Below are 8,969 nucleotides of genomic sequence, written 5' to 3'. Positions count from 1 at the left end.
TATCTCTTAAAATGTGTATTCTGTCTTGTCAACCCTCTGACAAATCAGCGACAGTGAGTTTTGTGCCAAGCAGTGCTGAGCAACTTATTCTTGTACATTTACTCCATATCACTAGGGGGCAACACGACTGTTTCCAGATATAATGCCATTGTTTTGATTACCCATGTCTTTATTCATGTATCAATAGTTTCACAATCACAGGCGGCATTCCTTTGGCCTTGCGTGCTACGGTTCGGCCCTAAAATCCCATGTCAAAATGATAAGTCCCTCTAAAACTTGAAGCATATTGAATGTCATATACCTTACAGTTCATCGGAGGTCGAGGCACGTGTCGTGTGAAGAACAAAGCTCGGCGTGTGCTGCCAATGCATTTAATTAAACGCTCTTCCTGTTTCAGAGCTCGCCTCCACTCTTTGAAGTCTGACCTGAGCGTGAACATTGCCACGCGCTAGCTCTGCACTGTGTGACTGCTATTAGCTCTCATTAAGGAACTGCAAGGTGGAAGATGTTACAAAGCAAAAGAGAAAAAGGTTATCCTGCTAACTGATTTGTTTTGGCCTTGCGCTTTACCGAAAAATTTGACTCAGAGGGGTCAAGATTTGGAAAAAGTCGTACTGTGAAACTAAATTGCATTAATGGGTCAAAAGCTATAGAAGCTCCAGAGTCACAATTCTCTAAGTCAAGGCTCTAGATCAAGCTATGGAACAGAAAGGAAACGGCAGGCTTAGCACAGGCCACTCTTGGAATCTGATTGGTCATAATGATTGAGACAGTATTAAAGGGATATTTCAGGATTTTTAGCATAGGGCCTAATTTCCAAGTTATCCAGAGTGTCGTTGATTTCTGGAGACATTTTTTTATTATTATTCATGCAGTCCTTATATTTGAAGAGTTTAGTGGTGCTAGGCTAGTGTTAGGCTAGTGCATGTCTATGGTAACTAGTAGCCTGCATTAAAAACAGTCTGACCCAAGCACAGTGCACCTGAGGCAAATCACTTATAACACCAGACTACCCATAAAATAATAATAATAATAATAATAATAATAATAATAATAATAATAATAATAATAATAATAATAATAATAATAATAATAATAATAATGCATCGGTTTTATATAGCGCTTTTCTGGACACTCAAAGACGCTTTACATTGCACTGTTCATTCACTCTATACTTGGTGGTGGTAAGCTACTATTATAGCCACAACTGCCCTGGGGTAGACTGACGGAAGCGAGGCAACCAGTCTGCGCCATCGGCCCCTCCGACCACCACCAACCACTCACTCACTACATTCGCTAGGCTTCCTGGTGTTACTAAACGGTCTCCCATCCAAGTACCGACCAGGCCCTTCCCTGCTTAGCTTCCAAGGTCTGACGGGATTGGGCATCGCAAAGGCTGTATGACCACATAAATGTCTATGTTGACTGAATATTTTTTGTAATATTACCATTTTGCATTTAAAATAACTTATATTTGAGCAGCATCAGCTCCCTGAGTGATCTGCTCGGTTTCCGGATCTACAGTAGTTTGTTTACCTGTGGCCGGCATTACTACATGTGGAATTCACAAAGGAGCTTTCGACAAGTCAGATATGGCAAGAAGTATGAAGAGGTTTTTAATGCAGGCTAGTTACCATAGACATGCACTAGCCTAGCACTAGCCTAGCACCATTAAACTCTTCAAATATAAGAATTGCATGAATTAAAAAAAATAACACCTGGATAACTTGGAAATGAGGCCCTATGTCAAAAATCCTGAAATATCCTTTTAGTCAGGACTGGGACTGAAAAACAGCCCTGGACTCTGATCAGCCTGGCCCAAATTAGCGTAATTGTGCACTTCCACAAATACATATTTTAACCTCTAACCACCCGCCTTAACCGAGTGCATTTTCCCCAGGTCGACTTTTTATTTTTATCATCAGCAAAAAGAGGAGAAAGGTGGTCGTAGAAACAGAAGCAAAATCATTAATATAAATAATTAATAATAATGGTCCCAAAATTGAACCTTGTGGTACACCATACTCCACGGAATTCCTTTTAGATTCATATTTTTTTAATACTGGGCTTTACCCAAATCTAAAAGCTTCTCGACTGGAGAGCAACACGTTTTTGTGTTTTTTTTTGTTGCCTTTTCATCACATTTTTTGTCAGTTTTTTGTTGCTTTTCCAGCACATTTTTGTTTTGTTTTCATCCTCTTTTTCTCGCTATTTTGATGCTTTTCTTTTTAGCTTTTAGATTTGGGTAAAGCTCAGTTGAGGTGGGACTGGTGGCCCCAGAGCCAGTGGCCCCTCTGTGCTCTTCCAGAATGGACATATGGCCAGTCCTCCCCTGCCTTTAGTTGGTGGTCAAATCAAGTTGAATTCATTTTTCCTTTAATGGATGAATTCATGTAGCCTCTACCGCCTCAGCTTTCTATTCTAAGTAAAGGTTGAATCCTTAAAGACCATTCCTAAGTGTCACCTTTGAGCCACAACAGTATAAGTCAGGACACGTTCCTATGGTTTTTGGCCTTGTCCACACGAAGTCAAGCTCAGGACTAAATGCAAAACTAATTCATCAGTCCAGCGTATCATCCATACAAATCCCGGCCTGTAAATAAACATTTTACAAACTAGGTCCCAGAGTGGAAAGATCTAAAAACGCTGTGTCCGTGGCTCCATTGTTATGGCTTCTCCTCTGAAACTTTTCCTAAAATGATGACATCACAGCTCCAGTGTTTCTTTTTCTTTTCAGTGTCTGTTGCTGACCTTATAATAACCGTATACGGTCACCTTATAATATTTTTTACAGCCACAGGTGACAGGGAGAAAAACACCTCCATTCAGTCTGTGTTTTTGGACTGACAATAAAAGTCCGGTCATTGATACTATTTCTGCTTTAGTCCTGTGAGCTTCGACGCATAAATTTACCTCCTCGTCTCTTCTGTAGATCGTAAATCCATTGAGAACTTTAATATTTACCAGCAGAGTTTTAGTTCATCATTCAGAAGGTTTACAGCACATGCGTTGTCTACAGTCTTGTTCTATCTTCTCTGGTAGCGCCACAGTGCCTCACACAGGCCTGGTAGAGGTATTGCGGCATTTACACAGACGTGAGTTAATCCCTGTGTCAAAACTTTAAGAAATTACAAGCGTTTTTGTCTTCGTGTGGAGTCTCAAAACTGAACTGAAGTCTCAATCAACCTTCAAACAACAGAGGCTAAGAATTTCAAAATAAGCTAAACGAAAACTGACACTTTCAATGAGTCAAATGTGTTTAAATTAGCCAAGACTTTTTCACCACATCTGGTCAATAAAGGTCAAAATGTTCCTTATAGGGTCAAGCCTGTGTCGACAGCATTCAACCTTCTGGCTTTCCAAAATCGAGTAGCCAATGAACCATCAACAATAGCTCACCCCATTTTAAGAAAACTCAAATCCATCTCATTTGGTGGCTATGTAATTTCTGCAGGACATTATAAATCGAGCGAGGTCTGAAGCAGAAGGAAATCCAGAGGAAAAGCTGGACCCGGGACGTGGTAATGAGTTGCACCTGCTTCCTTTAAGGCAGCTCCAGTTTCCCTGAACAAACGCATGTAGATTAGCCATCAAAGGCCTGTCGCTGCCCGCCTCAATGGCCCCATTGTGTGCAGTTGTCAAGGAGGCGGCCCATGGAAGTATGTAACACAAGCACACGGCATTGCTCTGCATCATGCGGGACATGCACAAGGGCCGGTGTCTGAAGCCAATAATACAATATTTACAGTTGAGATTCAGAGCGAGACACTGTGGAGAGTTTCCCATGTGAAGTCAGCCATTGCCACATGAAGATGAGAGAACGTTGGTCTCAGGTCGCCGTTGCTTTTTATGCTTTTTTTAAACCGTTTTCATAGATGCATACATGTTTTTTTCAGGGTCATGCAAAGAGCTTCAGAGGGGCAGGGGCTCACGCTTCAAAATGGAGGAGAGGCCAGAGTTTTAAAATGCCTCTAGATTGTGTTCTTAGTCTTTGTACAAAAGCAGGAAGAAAATTCTGAAGATAGAAGCAAAATATCCACAACCCAGTCCAGTCGACGACGTTCAAAAATCTCTGCCATGATGGTTCATTCGTGTAAGACTGAAGTCTACACAAATAGTTTGAAAATGACAAAGAGACAGACACACAGGTCCGAAATGCTCCTACAGTTGGATAGTTTCCCTCTTACACCAGGATTGACTGATGGAAAAAGGTTGGATTGAGAATGACAATAAATAATCAATTCTGTTTTTATTGGATGAAGGTTGTTGTGAAGTAGAGACTGTTTTGTTTTGGGGGCTTTTCTCACAAATTGCTGCCTTTACAATACAATATACCTGCACTTTCTTGTGGCAAATGACATTTTCTCAAGAAAGTAAATCGGGTACCCCACTCCCCGTCTTAACCGAGCACATTTTTCTCCAGTTCGTCAATACCTGAATCTTCATGACTTACTGCCTATATGCCAGTGTGATGCCTAATTTGAAAGCTAAGGCCTCCAACACTGATCGTAACCTTTTTGTCGCATTATCGCCGCTTTTTTGTCACATATTTGTTGCTTTTTCATCGCTTTCTTCGTTCCTTTTTTATAGTGTTTTTGTCATGTTTTTGCCGTGTTATTGTTGCTTTTCTGGCACATTTTTGTCACTCTTTTGTTAAAGGGACTATACAGAGTTTAAAAATGTTAAAATTATGCATTTACCTCCCCCTACATGTTCCAACAATGTCCTAATGTGTAGAATGAGCCCAGATCTTAATCTTAATATAGAAGGTGCAGTTACAGGTATGACCTGAGGTGGCAGTAGTGAGTATAAAATGGCTAACGTGCATCTAGCCCCTTTAAGTTATGTTACACCCACATAGTTTTAGAAACTAGAAGGTCTTGGCTTTCAAATGAGGCACCACACAAGATTGTAAGCTCTCCTTGAGATTCGGATATGGATAATTGCTAACCCTACCTCTAAAGCTAACCCTAAACTGGCAGATAACAGGGTACATTTAACATTTTGGATAAAGCCAAACCGGTGAAAATATGCTCAGTTCATGTGGGGGATGAAGAGGTTTATAAAGCTAGTATTTACAGTGTGTGGGCGGAAATATAATTTTCTTCACCTAGAATGACAGTATGCCATTACTTGTGTAGCCCCATAGTTCAGGTCATCACACATAATGAAACTCTGTGGCATTGACGCTGTATACTATAGAATGCCTGATCTCGCTGAATGCCTGCGGTAAATGCACTGTCTCACAATATACCATTTGATGTAACAGCTTTGGTCAAATCCATTCATTGCCTTCTTTACCTTCATGTTCCCGGCCTAGAGCCCCCTCTCATCTGCGCTGACACTTAATTAGCCCTGTGCGCCGTCGATAACGTCAATGTTTTATCAATCTGCAACAATGACGCTGTAACATGAGAGCAGAGCAAGGCAGGTCTGCACACAGCCTGCTGCGCCTCATGGCCCCTGCAATCAATGGCACCTATGGATTTGTCCCATGTTTTAATTTGTAGTCACTTTCCCATTTCCTCTATACGGCCAGAGCCTGATGGAAAAACACAGTCTGCTTTGGTCACATGAGAGGAGATTGGATAGTGATGCTGGGCCAGTCTCAATAAACACTATTGAAATCCACAACTGTTTGTATGTTAGGTATCTTCATCAAACGCGTGCAACAGTTACAGCTGCACAATTGATGGCAATAGAGTGGATTTCACAATTTTAATGGACACATAGACAGCAACTCATACAGCAATATATGTTGTCATTCTATAATAAGATCAGATTAAATAAACAAATACACAAGCTCCCAAACTGCACATGGCACTTTGTTATGCAGTATTCTCGGTTGTACGGTTTGATCGAGAGCCTGCAACTCTTGAGCCTGGAACTCTTTAGTCTTGGTTTAGTCCAACATTAGTTTGAGTTTGGACCTGAACCGCCTGCACTTTTTTACAGATTGTTTCATATTTCAAAGTTTCTGCTTGGAATGGCAGCATAAATTAGATGGTTTTGCTGTGGAAAGTGTTGGAAAGTTAGATATATTGTTGAGATGGTAAAGCGTATGGGATTGTTCTTTAATCTGTTCCTTGCCGTCCCCCCTGATTAGAGAGCTAGGGTTAGGGTTAGGGTTAGGGTTAGGGTTAGGGTTAGGGTTGGGGTAGGAACTATAAATTTGATCTAAGTTATGTTACACCTGCACAGATCTTACACATAGTTTTAGAAATTAGAAGGTCTTGGCTTTCAAATGAGGCATCACACTGACATAATATAGGTTGTAAGCTTTCCTTAGCAATACGCTTTGAGATTTGGATATGAATAATTGCCAACACTAACTCTAAACCTAACCCTAAACTGGCAGATAAAAGGTAAAAATGCATATGACACATCAGACAAAATTTGTGTTAATCATATAGTTAACACAATTATATTTCAGATTTAGCTAAAATGCTATGGAACTTTATCTCTATTTATGTCACTTCCTGTCAGTTGCTGAAACATTCCAATAAAAATAACTTTTCTGCCCAACATTTCTTCATTAAAAATGCTGCTTCACTGAAATAAAATTATAATTGCACCAGCTGTTATCCATCTAAATAAGTCATATTCGCAGGCCACTTATAATAGAGAAAATGTTGTGCTGTGATTTGGTCAAGTTGGTCCCAACTTGACTGTAGCTTCATTAATAACAACGGCTTACACTTGTATTGCACTTTACAAGTCTGTGTCACAAGTTTCTCAGTGCTACATAGTAGTCATTATTCATTCATGCCACACTCAGAAGCAGTTATTGAAGCCACAGCCACCCTGGGGCAGACTGTCCATTTACCACGTGGCTATATAATGTGTTGTTCATATCCTGATCTCTTATTATGTCAGTGCCCTCTGCTGGACAGGTATGGAACTCTTTCCATTTTTTATTTATTTAATGCCCCCTAGTGGCTGGAATGAGCATTCTGGTTATTCTTTAAAACTTCATAACTCAGCACAAGTATGGACAAGAGACTTACTTTTTTATACAGACTCTGGAATTTATGCTCTACAGGGCAGGGGCCGAATTAATCATCATCTAAAAAACCTCAACATGGTACGACACCTGCAGTGGCGCTTATGGCCTGTAGGGGCATGAGTTACTTAGTACTGCTTTAGAGCATGTATCCACATTTTCCCTGAACTCAGTTATACTTTAAAATGCAGCTCCAAGTCGTTTCAAACTGTCACCTCCTCACTTCATGCGCTTGAATTTAAATGCGGCTTCAGAAACTCTTAAGACTGCAAAGCGAAGTTCCCATCACAGCAACGAGTGTCACCATCTTTTGTTAAGGACTGAGGAGCAGACAACACCATTGCCATTCCTTTGTTCCATAATGAAATCAAAATAGTTGATAATAACCTGCTGACAGCACACATCAATCTGACCTTTTCCACTGCCTCTTCACTTATAGGTAAGTGACATGAACTTTATTACTTGAGGGCCTTTAATCTAATTTGGCAAAATCACCTTTCATTTATTACACATATCCGCAGTGACCTAACAGTGCAATAGTTCAAGTGTGCAGCTGAACCAAATCTCGCGTTTTCAAATCCATTTTAAACCCCTCTAACCCTTTGCAGACGGCACATTTCCTTCAGAGCCACACCTCCAGCGCAGATTAGCCTCGGGATGCGAGTGTGTGCGAGCGGCCGAGCGGCAAAACAACCTTGCACTAACAAAACCATTATTAGTTCATTATGAATTAGAAAACCACATCTGCAACCAATCGCCGAGCAGGTGGGAGCGGTGAGGGCCCGTACAGTGCAGAGTTTGTCCCGCTAATGCATGATAAACACCGCGAACATGTGGCCTTTTGAGGTTCCCCTTTCACTCGATATGAGCTTGGATGCTGCGCGCGGCTAATGCGTCTCACATGGGTCAACATTTGTGAATTAAACAATAGGGGATGAAACGGAGCGAGGCTGTTTTGCTGAGCGTGTTTCGGTTCAAGCCGTGGTTAGAGTCTCTGCACTTTTTGAGGTTGTTCATTTTCTTTCTTTTTTTTTCTGCCTGCAAGAGAGCATTAATGTGAGACAGACGAATGAGCGGAGACTTCTGGTAAATGGCTTTATGCAATTACTTCACTCTAAATATTATGGAGAAATGAGAAATATAATTACAGTGTTTGGAAGGGCACAGTGTTGGTACGAGCCAAAGGGTATATTGCACTGGAAGACAACGATCAACAGAAAGCTAAAAGTGTGGTCATGGGTGGCCCGTGTCTCCATGTAAGGCCAGATTGAGTAATGGGCAACTGAGAACGACTTCATCTTAATACATTTGCAATTTGCAGCACAAGTTAAAGCTTTAGACAAGCTACTCTAGTTACTTTTTTTGGTCCACACAGTGCCGCACGACGATTAGGAAGATTATATGTAAGCTGGATGCTCTTCCTGTCAAAACCAACCAGATTACTGCAACTGGAGTGAGAAAGTGGGCTTTGGTCGGTGTCTTTAAGGACACAGTGAGTCGGTGTCTTTAAGGGCACAGTGACCAGAGCTGAATCATCAACTAATCTGGCCTCATGCAGGCTCTTTTACTCTTCGCCACTCAAAGCTAGAGGTGGGTAGTACTCAGTTACAGAGTACAATACTTGGATAAAATTGTGATGACATGTCCTTACCTCTTACTAGAGTAAAATAAAGTGACTTGTGCCGCAGTGAGTAAGTTACAAAAGCTTTATGTCGACCTAAAATATATGGGGTTTGTTTTTCATGACCCTTTTTCTTCAGAAATATATATATACAGTATATTTAAAGGGACTAGACAGAAGGGCTGGGACGATTCACTTTTGTCACGATCCGATTTGTATCACGATTCTCAGGGGCCGATCCGATCCGCATCTCGATTCAGTAAGTAAAAACATAAACAAATTTATAAAAACAAAACAGCCATGTGTCCAAATTTTATAAACCAAAGTGAATTTGACATTTATTGA

At 40.9% G+C, this 8,969-nt stretch overlaps 1 protein-coding gene across 1 annotated transcript in view; it reads left to right on the top strand.

Annotated features, from left to right (window-relative positions):
- Positions 1–1,147: 1,147 nt before the first annotated feature.
- lmo4b (LIM domain only 4b) overlaps positions 1,148–8,969 on the top strand; it is a 63,439-nt gene continuing 55,617 nt past the window's right edge. Inside the window, exon 1 of the mRNA XM_079575025.1 lies at positions 1,148–1,152. The gene's annotated coding sequence lies outside the window, so the exon portion shown is untranslated. The remainder of the gene's footprint in view (positions 1,153–8,969) is intronic.

The sequence above is a fragment of the Gobius niger genome, assembly GCF_951799975.1.
Source record: "Gobius niger genome assembly, chromosome: 17".
Classification (NCBI taxonomy): domain Eukaryota; kingdom Metazoa; phylum Chordata; class Actinopteri; order Gobiiformes; family Gobiidae; genus Gobius; species Gobius niger.
Note: the sequence above shows the minus strand (reverse complement) of the source record. Positions and strands in the feature narration are given on the sequence as shown.